This window comes from Antechinus flavipes, chromosome 5, assembly GCF_016432865.1.
Source record: "Antechinus flavipes isolate AdamAnt ecotype Samford, QLD, Australia chromosome 5, AdamAnt_v2, whole genome shotgun sequence".
In the NCBI taxonomy this organism is placed as follows: Eukaryota; Metazoa; Chordata; class Mammalia; order Dasyuromorphia; family Dasyuridae; genus Antechinus; species Antechinus flavipes.
The window spans coordinates 271,252,178-271,273,936 of NC_067402.1; the positions used below are offsets into that span (position 1 = coordinate 271,252,178).

A 21,759-nucleotide genomic window follows, 5' to 3' on the forward strand; every position below is an offset into this window, starting at 1 on the left:
TAATCAAATCAAATGACAAAAAGGTTAGTTAAATAGGAATCTTTCAGGGACTAATCTTTCAGGAGTGTTGACATCATTCATTTAAAAAAAAAATAAAACTGGACTATCTTAGTTGTGTGCTTAAAATCACTAAGACTTCAAGAAGCCAAGGAAATAATAACTTCCTTTTTTTCCTTCTGTTGGGCATCTTTCAAAATTTTAAACTTGTTCAGAAGTACACCTGGATGGTTTTAAGTCTTGGTCATCTTATTTTGTTAATCTGAACTGCCACTTGTTTTCTATAAGCTTCTCTCCAACTAAACATTTACACCATTTATCGTTGCCTTTGATTCTTCTTAATGGTAATATTAAGTTAGTGGTATCCAACGTTGAAAACACAAATTCTGCATATGATGTTATGGCATTAATGATATCTTTCTCAGTTTCTCAAGAGGCTTAAAATAATTGCTCAGCATTACATAAGACTTGTAGTCCAAAGAAAGGGATGAGACCTCTTGACTCAGCCTTAAGAGTTTAAGATCGTCAACAGTGTCAGGGCAAAATGGGGGGATAATTTTCCAAGACATCAACTTGAAGATAATTACAGTTTGGCATGTTTAATTTAGGTTTAAGTGAGGATATAATTACTCTAAATTGAATAATTTCAATTACACTAAATTCTGTCCCCAAAGTTTTAGTTAATTTGTGTTTTCTTGATAGTTTCATCCCAAGTGAAAACAGAATGGAGTCTATCTAGTATCGAAAAGGATGTTTCTGGCTTGAATGCCTTCTCTCTTGATTCATTTGGGATATTACAATGTTAAGGATATTAATCTGGCACCAATCGAGGTGAAAAGCATGAAATATGCTCACTCAGAATGAAAATGTGTATTATCATTGCCCAGTGGTTTTACATGTGTTGTCTTGAGAAAATTTTTAACAAGCAAACCCTGTTTTCCTTGAGGTTAGTATTGCTCCCTCAGGCTTTTTCAGAACAGAGAATGTATTGATCAGAAATAAGGTCATTGATTGATATTTTGAAATTTTAATAAACATTTAAGTACCTACTGTGTGCGAGGTTTCATGGACTAGTAGACAAGATGAATAATAATTTCCCTGTTCTCAAAATGTTTATATTATATAGCAGGAAATCATATTTATAAGTATCAAATGTTTGTTGACTGTTTAATTGATTTAAGAAATACAGGAGGTGGGAAGCAGCAGAAATAAATAACAAGGGAGAATCTAGAAAGACTTTTTATTAGAGGTGGTAACTCAGTTAAACTACTGAAGATGGAAAGAACTTGAAGAGGTTCCTTTCTAGGGAGAGGGGAGATGATAGGAAACAGCAAATTGGCCAATTTGGAAGAACATGTGGTTATATGAAATAAGTCTGAGAAGGTATGCTAGTGTATAAAAGAAAGCCAAATACAGAGGTTTGTAGTTTAACGTAGAAGTAATAGACAGCTATTGAAGGGTCTTGAGCTAGGGCACCTCTCCTTGCCACATTTAACTCATGAACAATCCGAATCAATTCAGTATATATTTCTTAATTACTGATTATTTTGTGACTAGAGCAACTAAGGTGGCACAGTGGATAGAGCTCTGGCCTTAGAGTCAGACAAATTCTATCCTCATGAGTTCAAATGTGACCTCAGACACAAGTTGTGTGATCTTTGGCAAGTCATTTTACCCCACCTGCCTCAGTTTTCTCATTTGTAAAATGAGCTAGAAAAGGACACACTAAACCACTCTAATATCTTTCCCAAGAAAACTCCAAAATGGAGTCACAAAAAGTTGAAGTGATTGAATCGAAACAATTTTGAGTGTTGTTTTAGAGACTCTGAGGAAAATACAAACATAAATGAAAGAGACCCATGTAGCTAAGAATCCAGGGTATGATATGGATATAAACCAATGACTGCAAAATAATATATGGCAAATACACCCGAGTGTTACAAATCTGCTATTCTACTGCTCTGAGGAATAACAAGGTTGCACAAAAACACTGTAGATCATAGAGTTATAGATTTAAAACTGGAAAAGATTTAGAGGGAATCACATCCAACCCTTTCATTTTATTGAAGAAAAAACTCAAGCTCATTGAGGTTCTTATGGGAATATGGTTCATTTGCCCACGGTAACATTATTAGTAAGCACCTGGGGAAGGATTCAACCAGGTCTTTCAGTCTATAGGTCCATCATTCTATCTACTACACCATGCTGGAGGGAAAAAAAAAGCCATTATAAGAAAGATTGCATTTTGCCTTTCTATCATCCATTAGGCCTTTTGAAAAAGCTTTATCTTAAACTTCTCCAAATTGCCACAATAGACAACAGTACACGCAGTACAAATCTTCTACGTACAATTTATTTTTTGCACTGTTGTCTCACCCCCATTAAAATCTGAACTGATGAAGAGCAAGATCAAGGTTTTTGGCTTTCTTTGTATCCTACCAGTGAGGTACAGGTAGCACTCAGTACCTTGTAAGTACTCAATAAAAGCTTGTTGATTCCCTAAAGGGTACAGATAAATCATTTCACCTAAGCCCTTTGTTGCTGAGTGTTCTGGGGTAATACCAAAAGGGTCCATCATTACGGAACAAAAGGTCATCTGTTCCATACAAGCAAAGGATTTTTGCCGCTGGGGTGGTGTAGAGTATCCATTGAATGTCAGAGCTTTCCCTACCATCTCTTTGCACTCAAAGCTTAAGGTCTCTGAATGTTGTCTAATGAAAGATAAAATGGACCCATTTGGCCAAATGTCAAAAGAGTATAGATTTAAGCTTGAAGTGTCCTTAGCAGACATTTAGTCTTGAGTGTCTTCTTCTACAGATTGGGAAACTGAAACTCTGAGAGGTTAAATCAAGACCATATTCACTCAGGGATGATCTTAGCAAGGAAAACCAGAGGTTGCTTTCTGTATGCCTTATTAGTCATGGAATTTGCCAAATGGCAAAAGAATCCCTAATCGGTGAGGGCTAAATATCAGCAATTTTTTGTTATTGTTGCCCACTCTCCATACCCTCTTTTCTATAATCTTTTCCTGACATATAGGCTTTCCTGCCTTGGGAATCTTAAGGGGGAATTTCTTTATGAATGTTAATAGATGTCAACTATGAGAAAGGAAAAATGGAAGTCAGGAACCCTCTCCCCGTCCTCTACTCCAACATCTACAGATAATGTTTTAAGGCAAATACTTGAACCTCTTTAGCTGCTAGGTTAGTTAATTTCTAAGAACAGAAATGAGTTCTCAACCGTTATTGAAGGTATATCACTATTTACAGGAGGTTTTTGGATCTTCAAATAAATATGTAATTTGGCCTAAATCCTGTTAATTAAAATTAAAATACTTCAAAGAAATGTAATTTGATGATTTCCAACTACTACCAATATTCTAGATGGATTGGATCCCACTCTTGACCCTTACTATGAGCAAAAGGAAATAAGGAAACAGGCATTTATTAAATACCTACCATGTGTCAGACACTATGCTAAGCACCTTATTAATTTTTATCTCATTTGATCCTCACAATAAAACTGGGAGGTAGAGGTTATTATTTTTCTCATTTTGCAGTTAAAGAAATTGATGCAAACAGGATAAATGACTTGCTCAAGGTCACACAGCTAGTAAGTGTTTGAGGTAGATTTTTAACCCAATTGTACCTGATCTCAGGTCTAGTGTTTTATCATTTTCTCCCCTATCTTTCTATAAGTAAGATAACAATCTCTTGGAGATAGTTTCTTTATCTAAAGATGTACTTGTTGACTACTTAAGGGTACAAATAAATCATTTCACCCAAGTCCTTTGTTGGTGAGTGTTCTGGGTTAATACCAGAGGGGTCCATCATTATGTAATAGTCATTCATGCCAACCAAGATATAAAAGAGAGTATAAATCTATAGTATCTACCTATTGTACACTGGGAGATCCAATTGAGAATATGTATGTAAAGTGTTTTGAAAGACATTTAACATAAATAGCAGTTACTATTGTTCCTGATGTGTACAAATACGATGACTAATCTGAGACATGAGGAGAAAATTGTAGATTTTTCTTTTTACTAAAAATATGAGAAATTATAGAAGGCATTTGAATAAGACCTTGAGAGAATCACAATAATCTTATGTTACATAATAGTGCAATCTAGATCTAAAAGTTATAGTAAAAAAAAATAATTGCTGAACCCAAAATCTAAAGGCATACTAAAGAAATGTTACATTATAGATCTCCTGGTTTGACTATATTTTTATGGAATGAAACACCCAAAATATCCCAAGGAAGTTTCATTTTAACATCTTTTCAAATTCCAAATAATTCAAATTTGGAGGATTTTTAATTTTGTATAAATATGATATGGATATAAAATTACTAGCTATTGGCAAAAAATGAAATAGAAAGTCTTTGCTTAAAATTTAAATATTATCTAATTGATTTAACAAGGATTTATTGAGCAGTTTCTGCTCACTGGGCACTCTGCTAGGCATTCGGATTTCTTTATTTTTAATTCAATCCAAAAAAACATTTATTAAGCTCTTACTTTATGCCAGGCAGTGTCTTAGGTTCTAAGGATACCAAGATATAACAAAGCAATGCTACCTTCGAGAACTTTCCTTGTGTGCATCTAAAATATACAAAATATAGGCAAAGTCATTTCTGGGGAGAAGGTACAAGTCTAATATGAAAGTTAGTTTGTAAATAAGAGAACAAGTGGTCAAGGTAGCAAAATAAAAGAAGAGGGAAGAGTAGACTAGGGAAACCAGAGGCATGGAACTGGCATAAAGAGACATGAAGAACAATAAAGATCTGAATCAATGCAGCTAGGTGCTAGTAGATCACCCTGCTTTGCTTAATAGCAGAGATTCTGTTGATTTGAAGATGGATCCATGAGAAAGAGATGAAAAGAGAGGGTAGCTTACATGTGGCTGCTGGGAAAATGTCTAGTCCTTGATGATACCTGATGGGAAAGGCAGAGATCAATGAGGAATTGTAAGGCATTTTTGAGGTAGTCACCCTCAAACAAATTATTCTTTGGATGAGTAAGGAACATGATGTACACAGATGACTTTCTATTAGTACAGTATGTAGAAAATATAGGGACATAGATAGGGACTATACTTGTCTCATGACACTGAATGGTTGTGACTTGCCCACAGACAATATTTATCAGAGTTAGAAATTGAACCAAGGTCTTTTCGACTTTGAAGTTCTATACCCACAATGCCATGCTGTCTTCTAAACCAAATATATAAAGAATAAATAAAAAGTCATCTCTCGGCAAACAGCATTAACTCTGTGGGAGGGTGGAAGATCTGAAAAGACCTCATACAAAAGGTGTCACTGAGCTTAGTTTTGAAGAAAACTTGAGATTTTAAGAGGAAAAAAATGAGGAGAAGGAGCAGTTGATTTGCTAGAGAGAGGTAAGAATGAAATGGCAGCAGACTGAGGGACCTGGCAAGAAACTCAACTGCTGGGCACTAGGGCACATGGGAAACTGGTGATATAAAGGGAAACTGGTGATATAAAGCAAAGAGTCTAGCCAGTGAGCCAATGATGCCAAGGTCAGAGTGGAACCAGCTGTAATGGAAGACAGATTTGATGCTGTGCCATTAGCTATTGTAATGCCAATCCTCTTATCCCTTTGCCTAGTGCCAGAAATTGACCCTAGAGTATGGGATAAGGCTGAATCCACAGGATTGGGTCAAATCAATGCAGCTGCCTGAATGAGATGGATTGATGGTAGGCAGGAGGGAAGGACAAACCATAATATCCCCTTGTTGTTTTTCCCACCTATAAATAAAAAGCACCATCTTAGCTTGATGTACTATTATTTCAGTAAAGCTGAATTTTAGGAGAAACATTCTAACTGCTGAAAAAAAATGCACATCTATTGACCTGACTGGTTCCAGGTATTGTGGGATATCCTAAAAAAGAGACAACATATGGTCCCACACTGAAGGAACTTATATCTAATAGAGAATGAAGATATATATACACAAAAGAACTAGAGGAAAATTCTAAAATATTGGCATTATTTAAACTAGTGCAAGATTTTGTGGTGTACGTCATATATGTCAGGCTGAAGGAATTCAGAATTCATACTTAATGAGACCTATGAAGATCTAGTCCATTGAATCTAACTCCTACATTTTTAATTGCCTCATTTCATTTTAAAAATATTACTGATTTCTTTTGCTTTTATAGCAGTTATTTCTTACACATCCCCCTTCCTTCCCATTTCCCAATGGACCTTCCCTTATAAGAGAGAAGGCTGAGGGTAGGGGAAAACTTTTTTCCAAAGCCAGTCCACACATCAGCTATGTCTGATATATGTAGCATATGCAACATTCTACACCAATAATCATCCACTTTTTCAAAGAATGAAGGGAGCTTAATTTCCTTCTCTCTTCTCCAGGGCAAAGATTGGTCATTATAATTACGTACTAATCAGTTTTTATCTTTCTGTTCTTTTCACTTAAATTGATCATTCATGGAGTACATTTTCCTGGGTTATTTTTCTTTCCTTCTGCATCAGTTCACACAAGTATTTCAATGCTTCTCTGAATTTAATTTCTTAAGGTTCAATAATGTTCCATTTGCATCAGTTGGTTGGTACACAGAGTACTAAGTCTGGAGTCAGAAAGATTCATCTTCCTGAATTCAAATCCAACCCCAGGCACATCCTAGCTGTATGACCCTAAACAAGTCATTTACCCCATTTGCCTCAGTTTACTCATCTGTAAAATATGTTAAAGAAGAGAATGACAAACCACTCTCTTATCTTTGCTAAGAAAACTCCAAATAGAATTGTGAAGAATATGACTGAAATGATTTCAACAACAACATTCCATTATTTTTGTATACCACGACTGTATACCACAGTCGGTTTAGTGATCCTTTCAAAACCTAAATTTTATAACTGAGGAAAATGAAGTGAAATTAAGATGTCACTTGCCCGAAATCTTGTGGCTGTATCAGAGCCTGAGTTCAAACTCATATGTTTCCCTATTCTAAATCCTCTGCATTTTGTACTGTTCCACAAGACTGGGGAGGTGATAAGAAGTGCAGCAGTATTTTCAGGAGGACATCCTGAATCAGCAGAAGTTACTTTCTTCATTCACCAAATGTGGACTTATAGCATGCTAAGGGGAGTCTGTAAATGATTTAACAACCACTGACATGAAGGTTCTTTAAAGAGGTTAAGGGCAAAACTGGAACTCCAGGGCAAAGAGTGATGTAACCTATCAGGACAAAAACAAAACCCATCTCTGGTCTCTGCTTCATTAGGTCTGCAGCTTAATTAAAGACGTGTTATTTCCATCTGTATAAATGATAGTCATGCATTTTGACTTTTTCAGTGTTCTCATGCCCCTCCAATCCAAACTAGATTTTTTTTTCCTCTGTCTTAAGCTTCTCAAGCGCCCCTTAAGCTTCGTTAATGAGGTCCGTTGTGGAATATCTGGTGCGTTCCGATGTTGGGAATAAAAATCTCGTCCTCTTGAAACTCTGACTGAGAAGTCAACAAAGTAAGTAGACTTTGGCATTGGCAGCAGGCTTCTGGAAGCGTTCCTCATGTGTTTGGGTGTATTTAAATTTTGTTTTTAGCTTTTAGGTTTTGTATCCTGGTTGTACATTTGAGTGCTGGGGAAATAAGAGCAGATGGATATAACAACCAGGCTTTCAGGGAATTATACACCCATTACATTACAACACTTGCACAAACACAACAAGGTACATATGTCTATCTGAATGTGTGTTTTGTTTCATTATTTCTTGGAGACCAAATGGTTGGAATTTAAGCAGAGATTGTTACTTAGCTAAAAGCCTGTGGATAAAAGTCTTTGCCTGTGGAAGTATTGGAGCTTGTATGGAGCTCACAGTCAGTTTGACCATCACTGAGAGAAATGTACTGAATCTGAGCTGGGTTGGCTTGCTTTGTGATGGATCTAGACCTCTGATTTCATCAGTCTGAGGGGACTACTGGGAGACTGTCTCTACTAGTGTACATGGGTGACTGGTTATGACTTTTAGGTCTTAAGAGGCACCTGAGAGGTTAGGTGATTTACTCAGAATCATGCAGTGAGTTTGAAATAAGAGACAAGACTTCAAGCCAGACCTTCTTAACCCAGAGACTAACCTTCTCTCTTCTATGCAACACTGCTTCCCCCATGAGGACTGTAGGGTTCATAAGAATAGATTTGAAAGGGACCTTTTACAGGTAAAGAAACTTGGCTTAAGATAAATGACTTGTTTGAAGGCACTAAGGTAGTGTTGAGATTCACTTGGATTCCTCTGACCCTAGGCTCAGCACCTTTTACAGTCCACCGTGTCTCCTTAATTTACTTAAAAAGTGTGGATTTCCTCCCATCCCCCAAAATGGATGGACTTCTAATGGGGAAACACTTTCCACCAATTGTAGTATGGTCATTTTCTCTGAAACTTAGAATCTTAGGGAATTATCTGGGAGTACTAAGAGTTAATTTTCCCAGAATCTCACAGCCAGGATATAGATGATGGGGCTGAGATGGGACCTGAACCTAGTCCTACCTAATTCTAAAGCTAATTCTCTATCTGCTAGGTAACAATGCCAGCTGAATGGAATGGAAATGGATTAAAAAAAGAAGGGCTCCAGTAATTTCATATAATAACAATTGTAAATGAATATCTCTTTTATTTCTGTTACAATTTAAGACACCTAAGCACAAAAAGGGAACAATAACATTGGTAGCTTATATTTTTCTAGTTTTTTATGGGGGGGAATAATAACATTGGTAGCTTATATTTTTCTAGTTTTTTATGGGGGGAATAATAACATTGGTAGCTTATATTTTTCTAGTTTTTATGGAAGTCATTATCCTTGCTTTATACCCACTCTGGGAGGCAAGGTAGTAGAAAAATTACCTGCTTCCCTATTTTATAGTTGGAGAAACTGAGGATCAGAGATATAGGAACTTGAAATGAGCTATGCCACTAGTAAATATTAGAACCAGGGCTGCAACATGAGTTTTCTCACAATTATAGTGCTCTTGACATTCCTAATGTTTTTAACCTTTCACAAATATAATCAGGAATACGACTCTTCCCTGGACGACTATTCTCCATTAATATCAGATTCACACATATCTCAAAGACAGTAGATTTTTTATCTGCAGATTATTTTGTGCTGATAATTGATGTATGGCTTTAGAATATGGCATATATATTTTTTGAGCATGGACAGTAGTAACAAGTTTACTTTCCTAATTGAATTTATTAATGATAATATTGTGTTTTTATTTTCCTGGGCTATGTAACTCTGAACAAGTAACTTAATTTTTGTTTATCTCAGATAAAATGGAAATAATAGTATTTATCTTCCAGGGTTGTTTGAGATTAAATGAATTTATATTTGTAAATTTCTTAGCATGGTGACTACTCCATAATAGGTTTGGATGGGTTGATGGGTTCTTCCCTCTCTCCCTCCCTTTGTCCTTCCTTCCCTTTCTTTCTCCTTCCCTCCCTCCTTTTTTCATTTCTCCCTCTTTCCTTCCTTGTTTCCTCCCTTCTTTCCATTCTTCATTTTCCCCTCCCTTTTTCTCCTTTTTTCCTTCCTTCCATTCTCTCCCTCCCTTTCTTTTTCTCTTTCTCCTTTCTTTTCTTTCCTTTCTCCATTCTTCCTTTTATTTCTTTCCCCTTCCCTTTCTTCCTTCATCCTTTCATTTTTCTCCCCTCTTTTCTTCTTCTCTCCCTTCTTCTTTCCTCCCTTTGTTTCTTTCTCCCACTCTTCTTCTTTTCTTCCTTCATTATGAAATGTATAAGCTAAAAAAGGAGGAAAGTCAGGATGAAATGAACAACTTCCATGATATGTTTAAACCATACTTAGACAATCGGAATTTATTGTATATGAAAGATGAAAGTTCCATATAAAAAGATATATCATGAACAAAATGATGAAAGTCCTTGGGGCAAATGGTTTCATCAGTGTGGGCCCTCTACTCACTAACCCTGATTGTAACACATCTGTGATTTAATAAATAATATTCAACAATTGCTGTGATCAAAGAATTCCCCACTTTTGCCACCTTGTTGATGAAGCTCTCTGAACATGACTAGCCTGTTCCTCTTACTGAACACATACAGCCTTTCACAGGCCCCAAACTCAAAGACATTCCACTTGGCAAATGTTCCAGATCTTGAGCTCAACTGTCCTAGCATTAGGAAACTTAATTCACACACAGTAGTGAGGTATCCATGTGGGACATTAGTGAACATCTAGTATCATTGATTCCACCCAGAGTTCTTAAACCTGAGTGTCTATGAATGTGTGTGAATGGACAGAAAGATGATAGAAAGACAGGTAGAGAGCAGATTGATGCTAGATAGATAAGCAGAAAGATGATAGACAAATAGATAAAGATCTGTATTTATTGAATTTGGTTTCTTTGTCAAAGTATGTATTTTGTTTTATCTATTTAAGAATATTATTTTGAGAAAGTATATCAGATTGCTGAAAATAGCACATGAGACAGAAAAATTTTATGAAATCCTGGTTTAGACGAATTTTTTTGAGGGCAAGGATTGATTAATTTTTGCCTTCTTATCCCCATTACCTAGCACAGTGACTGACACATAAATGTTGCTTAATAAATGCTTGTTGATTGCCTAGTTGGTTAATATAGAAGCTTATATATAAATGTTCCAGCTATTTTATTTGCAAGATATTATGCTGCTGCTGACTGACCTTTTGGCTCCCTGATAAATTCATCTCTCTATATCTACATTTTGCTGATTCCTCATTAATTCATTTTTCTATACTTCTCACTAAGTCTCCCAGAATCCTATTATATTGTATCTCCTCACCAGAGTATCACAGTGCTACCACTCTCCTTAAAATAAATAGGAAACTTTTATTTTACACTAAAGGAATACATGTCAAGTCATTAACTGGCTTTTCACACACATGTGAAAGGTGTGCTCATTATCAGAATAGCTCATGGCACTCTGGGTCCATATATAAACGTACTTCACCCACAGAGAATGTCCATTAGATGCAGAGCCATTAATGTGGAGTACTTCTTAGACATGCAGAAATCTGGGGAGATCCCTTTCCCCTTAAAGTTGTATCCAGTATGTGCATTTTGAAATATAATATAAGAATACAAGATAGTAAAATGGAAATTACTTGAGGGTTAAGACCTTCCCAAAACACCAAGCACATAGGAGATGTTTGAGAAATGCTTGTTGAACTCAATTGATTAAGATGTAAACGTTGAGAGGGTAAGATATGAGGCAGCATATGACTGTGGTAAGAACAGTAGTTTTAAATTTAGAGGTCCTAGAATTATTCTCCACTCTAACACTCCCTATGTGACTTTGGACAAGTCATTTAGCTTCTGTGATTTGATTTCTTCAACTGTAAAATTGGGGGCAATGGAGAGAATAATGGGTCTGGAGTCAAGAAAATTAATCTTCTCAAATTCAAATCTGGCTAGATTTGATTGCTAGCTGGGTGACCCTGTTTGCCTCAGTTTCCTCATCTGTAAAATGAACTGAAGAAAGAAATGGCAAACCCTCCAGTATCTCTGCCAAGAAAACCCCAAATGGTGTCATGATGATTGATATACAATTGTCACTGACTGAGCACCACCAAAAATAATTAGCAGATGGGACCAGATAACCTCTGAGGTCCTGCCAGCAATAATGCATGCCCCTATAACTTTACCCCACTATAAAATGCAAATATATAAAAAGAGAGGTAAAATGCAAATACATAAAAAGATGTTTTGTTAAGCAAGGAATATAGAAAGGTGCCTTTTATTCTTGGCTCTATTGATTACTACTTTTGTGACCTTGAGTGAGCTATTCCTCCTTTGTGGTTTTCAGCTTCTTCTTCTGAAAAAAAATGGATTGTATTAAACTGTCTCTAAATTTCTTTCCAGATCTTTGGTGTAGCTTACAAAACAGAATGTTTAGTAGTTATTAGGTTTTTTTTTTCCTTTTCTTTTCTCCCAGTGATTTCTAAGAATTAGGTAAAACAAAGTTGTACTATCAAATTATTATGCTGCCTTGCTTAGCTAGGGCTTAACTTCATCCCACCTCCAGACTCCAATTGTCTTCCCATTGCATATGTAAGGAGGATTAAACAATTAGCATCTGATCTTTCTGAGCATGCTCAAAATCATCCAAGTTGATTTAAGAACAAATCAAGCATTCTACAACTGACTTCTCATTGGACATCCTTCTTCCTTACATTTGATCACCTTCAATTGTAATTGGCTATAGCCTGGAGAATTTTTATTTGCCAAATGTTTAAATGCCAATCATAGCTTTCTTTAACCCTACTCTTTCTGGCTATTGAGAACAACATGGAGAAAGTCTCCTTTGTATGCTATTTGTATTTACTTGCTTTTACATTTATCTTTTTGTCATCTGTCTCTCTGCCATATTCTCCATACTAGACTCCCAGAGGTCATGTTTTGGGGGAGCTAAGCCACTCTGCTTTGGAATTATTGTTCTGATTGTAGAGAGCTCAGTAAATCTAGCCACCTTAGGTGTACCTATGGTCATCTAGACATCCACTTAATATGTTTTGAAGGGAGGGTGTCAATAATTAAATCAATGGCCTCATTTTGAAGAATGATCCTATTAGTCTATTCACTGTTCTTTCAAATCCCAAGAGCCAATTCTTCTCTAACATTTCCCTATAAGTGTTGTCTAACTCTGCTAGGATGGACACTTTTGTTGCTATCTCTTTTTTAAAATTAGTAAAATTTACTGGGACTTAGGACAGTACCTGGCATATAACACTAAATAATTGTTTTTTTTGTCCATTCTTTAACAAGATTATATCTCAATAGATATGAATTCTGACTTCCCTTTTTTCCTTTAAAATTAACAAGTACCCATTTTTCCCTTTGACCTTGTATCCTTGAAATAGTAAAGGAAGAGAAGTAAAAGCTTGTAACAAATATACCCAGTCAAGCAAAATAAATTCCCAAATTGGCCATGTTCAACACTACTAAGGTCAGAAGATAGGTGGGATTCAGACTTCATCTTCTGTGCTCTGATTGGTCATTGAATTGATTAAAATGCATATGTGTCCTAAAGTTAGTTAAAAAAAAAAAAAAAGCCTAGAAGCACTTATATGAATTGAGATAGAGGGAAATAAACAAAACAAAGCAATTTACACAATAGCAAAGGACCAAGAAAAACATCCTTTTGCCCATTTCCTGTAACATCCTGGTATTTATGTGTCATAATCCTTTTAATCATTCCTTCTTTTTCCTCTTAGTTTTATTTCTTTTTCTGAAAAGAATGGTGGGATAGGGAACAAGTGGAGTTATTGTCCTGATCCAGGCATTTATTCTTCAGTTTTTTTTTTTTAATCAACCAATAGATCAATCAGCCAATAAGAATTTTTAAGCACTTAGATGTGCCCAGCAGTACTAGCTGCTAAGGATACAAAACAAACAAACAAACAAAAAAAACCAAAGAAATAGTACTTGCCCTCAAGGAGATTTCATTCTGTTAAAGAAAAGAATGTATACACATAGAAATAATTTTAGAATAAATTTTTACAAATTTTTTTCAGAGAAGGACATTAGCAGCTTGGGGTACAAGGTAGTGAAGAGAAGGGTACAGGTAGAAAGTGGTGGTGCTTTAATTGTGTTTTGTTCAAGGAAAACATTTCCCTTTGCAGATTACATTTTGAGACACTAGCAGTTCTCCTGGAACTTAGAAAGAAAAAAAAATAGAAAAAATCATCAGCTTTTTAAAACCCCCAAACAATGAAGTTCACTAAATCTAACAACTGAGCTAATAAGAAATCCCTGAGGTGGAAATTTAAAGGTTCCCTGGTCCCCACCAGTAGGCACTTTGTCAACACAGAGAGGATTAGTCTCTAAGGTCTGAAAACCAGAGAGGAGAGAAGAAATATTTAATGGGAAAGACGAGATTGTATTTCTGATTGCATGTAACTCAAGTTATTCGCAGTAAGGTGCATCCACCCATTCCTTGATATCCACTTAGACTGGAATATAAACACCAGACACTGATGCAGAGAATACCAGTCTGGGCATTATTAGCATAAAAATGATGCCCTTTAAGAAAGCACTGTATCTTGAAAGAGACAAATTGGTACATCCTTAAATCCGTTTTGGATTTCAGTAGAAAACAAGTCTTACCTTGCCATATGACCAACCAAGCGTGGAGAATACCTCTGGCATAAATATGTATTTATTTGATTTGTGAAGGAAAGAGGAGGGCCCTCTCTCCCCTGCCCAGGGAGATATTCTCTCCAGGTGTGTAGGCAGCCAGAAGAATTTTAAATCCCAAAAAGTCACAGAAGCCCCAATTTGAAATTTACCAAGTGGCTTATGTCAGCCTAAATTCCCCATTCCCTCCCCCCACTCCTCTGCCAACTAAACCCTTGGCAGGTGATAAATTGGGCTTCGGTCAGGCCATAGCAAATCAAGATTCTGAACGTTTGGGTGCCAGTAGTAGGAATAGCCTGGGTAATTTTATCTATCAGAATTCACTTGCCTTCAGAGTATACAAAAGAACGAGGGGAATCTAAAAATGGCAAATGGCAAACCAATTTTTTTTTTTAAGTAAATCTCCCTGAAATTTAGCTTCTCAAATCATCCACTTTTTCGGCATCTGGAAATGTCTAACTGGTCTACAAGTAAGTAGCAAATGTTCCTGGAGCAAGAGACATCAAATATATTTCTGACCAAAAAAAAAATCATTGAGAGGGGAAAATTCAGTAAGAAGTTTCAGACCAAAGGCGTAAGGGCCAGTGATGGGAGAAACTGGTTACCACACTGATAGGCTAACAAAGATGCTACTACTCACAAATAGAAAGGCCATCAAATGGGGAGAAGACAGGATTAGACTGGATGAAGAGTAGATCTCCAGGGCTTTCAAAAGAAGGGCTTATTATTCTTGCTAATAACTAGGTGCGAAAGATCAATTATTTTGTCAGTTTAAGGAATTCTTAAGTCTTGGCTCTCTCTAAATGTTGGAAGCTTGTTTCTAAGCCACTGTCACCCTACCCTCATTATATCCCTTCATAAGCAGTATCACAGATAGGCAAATAGGAAAGTTGCTGCTTTTGCCCTATTAATATCATTCATATTTTTGGAGTAGTTAAAATCCATCAGATATACTAGCCTACCAATAGAGTGAAATTTTACCACAGGAAAAGAAGATTTTTCAGGGAGAGAGACCGAGTAATTGTTAATATATATACATTTTCACATAAATAGCATTGCTTTGACCTATTAGCTTAAAATATTTTAAAGGAATTCATTGACTTTTCATTTTTAACTGTTTAAATTTAAGAAATTCAAATTTAAAGAATTAACAATGACTGTTTTTGTACTACTAGAGAACCGAATGATTAAAGATGAGGGCAGAAATGAATCTGACTTGCTATTTAGGATTTCGAACACTCACCCTCTCAATTTTACAGTTAGAGAAACCAAAACACAAAGGGATTTGGGAAGTAATCGGAGTCAGTCATGGATTCTCACTTGTGAGCAGATTCTAGGAAAATAGATCTTTTTGTCAAAAATTACCTCAAACCATAAGAAAACCACATACACACAGACCTCATAAAAAGTTTGGGAAGCAGGTCTCCTATAATGGACTATAATGGAATGTAAGCTTCTTGAAGGCATTGCATTGATCAAGAGACAATTATTAAGCATTCATGATGTAGCAAGAACTTGGTAGATAAGGTGTAAATACCAAAATGAACCATACTTGCCTTTGAATAGTTTTACAATCTAATGTAGAAGATGGCAGCTATAGTTTTATGTAGGTACAAGATTGATTCATTATCATTTTGGAGGAAAGCATTAGTAACCAGGGATATTGGAAAGTCTCTGTGCAAAATATAGCACTTGGGCTTAACTTGAAGGTAACTGGAAAGTCAAAAAGACAAAGATGAGGAGGGAGTGGAAAGAGTTCAAACTTTCTTATGATATTTATTACCAGCATAACTTTAGGGAAATGACTTGACATCTTCTATGACTCAGTTTCCTTATTGTGAAATGAAGGGATTGTCCTAGACTATCCACAAAGTCCCTTTTATCTGTAGTTCCACACTTCTATGATTAAAGAATGTCAAGGCACAGGGGGATAAATCTGAAGTCAAAAATCTACTTGTTAGTTATTTTTGAAAAGGATCAGTGACATCTCAGAGTGATGTCTTGACTTGCTGGATGACTGTAGACAAGTCTTCTATAGTTTATTTATTTATAAAATAGGGAAGGGGCAGCTAGGTGGTGCAATGGATAGAGAGCATCAGTATGGAGTCAGGAAAACATAAATTCCAGTGACTTCACTTACTTGCTGTGTGACCCTAGGAAAGTCACTTAGTTCCAGTTGCCTCCCCCCACCAAAATTGGGGATAAAAACAGCTTTGACCTCTCAAGGCTGTTTGAAGATAAAATGATACATTATTTGTGAGGCTCTTTGCAAACTATAAAGAAGTATATAAATGCTCATTGTTATTTTTCTCTATTATTTTAGGCCAATAAGTTCTAGACTGATTATATTCTTCTTTGCTTCTTAGGCTGAAATCAACATCACCCACTGGGAAAGATTGTTTCTGCTAGAGATTTAAAAATTTGATTTGGAATATCATTTAGAAAGTGTAAACTATGCTGTCTCCAAACAGGAAAGAAAATACATTGGGATATCCCTCACCAGAAGAAATCTTGATTGGAATGAAGTTTGGATAGTGACTTTATGGAGATCAGGGACTCCTATCTTTCTTGGAGATGGTGGATGAAAAGATATATGAAGCATTTTGTTTTAGACTATTGAAATGTTGGAAGGAAGTTTGGGGGTTTTCTCCCCTGAGTCTTACAATATGAGTTTTAGAAATTCTTAAATATCTGCCCATGGCAACGAGCAAGGACAAGAAAAGAGTCTCCAGTTTCTAGGTTCCAAAGCGTCTAATGTTTTATCAGCTTCTTCAGAAGCAAATGCAATATTTTAATTGCTTCTCATTGTCCTATAACATAATTTGTGGAAAGTTAATTCTAATAGCATCAGTGGTGAGATTGAATCAATGCTCACAGCAGAGATCAGGTAAAAGGAAATTTTCATACATAATAAGCTCTGCTTCTGTTTTCCTAATTTCAAAAATTACACAGGCAAAGGGAGGCTTGGTTGCTTTCCAGAAGAAGCTGCTATTTCATATTAAAAAAAAAAAACGAACAAGGAATTTGATTAACTTTTTAGAGTGCTGAATCAGTAGTCAGGAGGATTTGGATTCAAATCCCTCATCTGATACTGTCTGCCTATGTTACCCTGCTTAAGTTAGAAGCTGCTATCCGCAATAACTTTGTAAAACAGCAGCTCTCTATAGGATTGTTGGGAGGAACAAATGAAAATGATTGTAAAACTTTTTGTAAAGAACAAAGCATTATATAAGTATGAGCCCTTTATGGGGTGACATAGAAGTCAGTGCTGTTTTAAGCTATTAAAGCTATTTTAGCTTTAAAGCTAAAATGGATTTAATTAACAATAAAGTTAAAATAGCTTTAGTAGCTTACAACTGCATCAAGACACTTGGAATACTCTATATAAAAGGAAGATAAAATGGAACAATGGAAAATGTTCTGAATTCAACAGAGCAGGGTTCAAATCTCAGCTCTGACAAACCTTTGAGATTTAATCATTTTGGGCCTCAGTTTCCTCATTTGTAAAATGGAAAAATTGTATGAGGTGACCTAAGTAGAAAGCTTAAATTATAGGAGTTTATGTTCTCAGATCACTGATTAGCCCAACAATGTTAGTAATTGCTCCCTGGATGATGTGTTAATAGGCCAAAGGCATTGAACATGGATGCATGTTCCACCTGTTTTTATTTATATGACCTAAGGATAACTCTCTGGACTTCCTCAGTCTTGATGGCTTTGTGTATACAATAAGGGGTTTGACTACAGAACTTATAAGGTCTCATCTAACTGGAAATCTACAAATCTAAGCTAATGCCATGGTTTTTCAGGGGTACAAAAGGCAAATTTGTTGTATTATCACCCCTTCCCCCATTTTCTTCTCTTTTGTTTCTAACCAGAAAAGTAGTTTGACACCAAACAAGACTTCTGCCCCCCTCCATTTATTATTGTGTGCACATTTCACATTTCCCCATATCTGTGTTTTCTTTCTACCTTTCAGAGACTGAGCCTAATTTCACTGCTATTTTTAAAAGCAGATTTCACCTCAAGACCTCTGGCAGCAGCTGCTTTCTGAAAGCAGAGCATACCAGCTGTTGCTCTGTCTCCTCTTGGCCCATTTTTAATGCCTCCTGAGCATTGAGGCAGCTCTTCTCCAACCAATGATGCTTTTTAGCGTCTACCAAAAGGTTTTCCATCCTGAAAGGGGACCAGACAAGTCAACTGAGCTCTCTCACAGACAGAATGAGACCAGATAGCCCTGCAAGTGTAGCTCAAGATGGGTAGAGGGCATGTCAGGTTGTCCATCATGCTGGGACAGCACTCCATACAGTGTTAACATCTCAAAAAAGAATTTTAGCACTTAAACCTCATAACCTACATAAGTGGTGGCAATTGCAATGAAAAGGAAGACATATCATGAGTTCCAGTGGAAGGATATTTTTGATAAAAGGATTAACCTGGATAATGTTAGCATGCAAGAAAATGATATTATGTTAAAAATGATTAGCATGGCATAATGGATTAGGAGAGCCACTCCTAGAGTAGGAAAGATGTGAATTGAAGCCTCTTCTCTGACCCCATATTGCTTGAGGAATTGGATGATGTCTTGATTCCCATTGTTGATGCTTGCTATCTTTGTGACCGTCCATTTCTATATACTTTAGTTTCATCATCCGGATAATGAAAGGGTTCCATGTGACAGGTGACCAACTCAGGGTTCAGAATAAGATATGTATTTCAGAGCATGACCAATATAGGAATTTGTTTTGCTTAACTGAGACATGTTTGTTTTAATTTTTTTTTCCATTATGGGAGGATGTGGGAGAGAGCAAAGAAAAGAAATATTTTAAAATTGAAAAATAGAAGGTATGAATCCAAGCCCATCATTTTACCAATATGGAAATGGAAACTCAGAGAAAGGATGTAATTTCTCCTAAATTCATTCAACTAGTAAGCATCCAAGGTGAGATTTGAATCCATGTCCTTAGATTCCAGAATCTAGATTCCTTCCCATATTCTCTCTTGAACACGGTGCTTATTGTCTCAAAGTTCCAAGCTATTTATTCTCTTAGATCACAGTTAGCAGAGTTGGTATCAATATATGTTGTTAGATGGCATTTCCTCAATAGTAATTCCCAATCATTGCCAATTAAGTTGTTGGATTGCTCTCACACATACCATATGCAGGATATGTGTATTTAAAATGTATATGAATATGTATACATGTGTATTTGTATTTATCTCTCCAGATGCCTTTAACGACAAAGAAATAGTTATGTATTTTTCATGTTATATACATATACTTTCATATATGTATATCACGGATATGTTTATATATGTGTCTATGTTTAAAACCAAACAACTGTTAACATTTCAGTTTGTAAATCATGATCTGGTAAAGGAAGCATGACATTTAATGTGTAAGATAGTTTTTGTAACTCATATAATTTTCCTATTTCTACTCTCCCGATTAGCCTGTGATAATAACCAATTAGTTGCACATCTCTCACTCGAAAGATGGGAAGCTTGTGATTGGAGCCCACATTGGTTTTAGTGAAAAGCATTAATGCATCTCTTACCAAGAAAGGAGCTTAATTTCTATCCCTGCCCTTCTCTGGATAGAATGACATTAAAGACAATTCAAATAGCTTTTCTGTTTGTTTCCAATTAAGCTGCTAAATGTGTTAGGTAGAACTGAGAAATCCAGAATAACCAGAAGCAGCTTTCTAAAAGCTGTCCCGGGGCTGCTACAATCTCTAACAATACCTGGTAATCTGGGTAACATACAAAAGGAGCCAAGTACCCTTTGGTTATTTAGGCAGGACAGATACTGACCAAGTCTCTGTGGATGGCCAAGCTGGTCAGCATCATCATAATTTAAATAACCCTTAAGTGTGCCAAGTTTTTTACATGTATTTCATCCTCCCAAAAATCCTACAGAGTAGAGTGGTGAATTGGATAGAATAACTCTCTGAATCAAGAAGGATTCAAAACTCGTAGTGTCACACTGAATAAAACATTCCCTCCTTATGGAGATTTCTAAGACGTGGCTAGCTTCTCTTATTAGAGGAATATCCCTCACCTAGAGTTCCTTTTGCCAATGAAATAAGAATTTTGTTCTAAATGATTAAATAAAATCAAATAATACTCTTAGGTATAATGATCAATCGGCAAGAATTTATTAAAGAACTATTATCCACTTAGTGCTGGGATTCCAAAAACAAAGCTGACCCTGACCTCCAGGAGCCATATAAAATACTATTTTCCATAAAAAGCTCTCTATTCTACATGCGTGAAATTATAGGTCTAATCCAAAAGGGGGAAAAACATTTCAAGTACAAAAATATTTTTTAAAATACCCACCTTCTCCCCCTCCCAACTAAAACTTTAAAAACTATGTCATGTGTAGCTATAGTTCTCTTATCTACTAAAAGTTCAGGTTGGTTACTGATATATTAATGATGCACAAAGATAAAATTCCCTATCCAATGTTGGAGTAGAGATGGAAATCAAACTGAAAAGTAACATTAAAAGACAAAAGACAGGTACTTGTCGGCTTCAACTAAAGAACAAACTCATTTCATGCAATTTAAAATCATTATTTAAACGTCTCATGGCAAACGTCCAGAGTTCCCAAAATCACTGCTGGAGTCAAGGTTAGAGCTTTTGTAAATAAATTTGTCTTTCTCCCCTAGACTTCCTCTTCCTGTTTTCTCCATTATTAATAAGAGGGAGTTAAGGGCCTCCAATTGCCTCAGGCATCAATGCTTATAACCATAAAGCCATCTTTCATTTCTCCCTCTTATTCATTCAACATTGACCATTAATCACTAAGTCCTTTCAAAAGGAGCTCTGCATTACCACAGGGTCATAGTTATCAGCATTCGAAGACAGGACCACCTAAACAAGTGAACAGTGAATAGAGTGCTGAGCCTGGAGTCAAGAAAATTTATCTTTCTAGTTCAGATCTGGCCTTAGATATTTTCTAGCTAAACTACCCTGGGCAAGTCCCTTAACTGCATTTGCTTCAGTTTACTCATATGTAAAAGGAGATGGAAAAGAAAATAGCAAACCACTCCAATATCTTTGCCAAGAAAATCCCAAATGGGGTCCAAAAGAATGACTGAACACCATCAGCTCAATGTCATTTATCCCAACATCCTCATTTTGTTTTTCAAATTAGTCTACAACTTCCTATTCCACTGCCACCATTCTAATAGAAATACTCTTATGAGAACTAAGATATGTGCTTCCTGGGATGTTTTTCTTTTCTCTCTCTCAAATAAACCCCACCCAACCCAAATAATAGGTTATTGAACAAAATAATAATATTAATAGGACCATAGACCTGGAAGTGACCTCATATACCATTTAGTCCAACTTAGCTGCCAAATTCATGTATGTGTGTATGTATATGTGTGTGTGTGTGTGTATATATATATATATATATATATATAAAAGTTTACTGCAGTTTATCCTTTACTCACTGCTATCCTATTACATGGTTCAGTGTGAAAAATGCCAAATTTGAAGTCAAATTTCCAATTTCAAATCCAATTTCCAACCTGGCTTTATTCACCTGTGAGCAAATCCCTTCATTTGGTAAGTA

General features: G+C 36.0%; 1 long non-coding RNA gene across 2 annotated transcripts in view; it reads left to right on the forward strand.

Annotated features, from left to right (window-relative positions):
- The window catches only part of LOC127564646 (uncharacterized), a 203,498-nt gene that overhangs the window by 177,839 nt on the left and 3,900 nt on the right, over positions 1 to 21,759 (forward strand). Inside the window, exon 10 of one of the 2 annotated variants that reach the window (XR_007954324.1) lies at positions 7,390 to 7,505. The exons of the other annotated variant lie outside the window; for it this stretch is intronic. This is a non-coding gene — a long non-coding RNA (uncharacterized LOC127564646). The remainder of the gene's footprint in view (positions 1 to 7,389; positions 7,506 to 21,759) is intronic. 2 annotated transcript variants of the gene reach the window in all.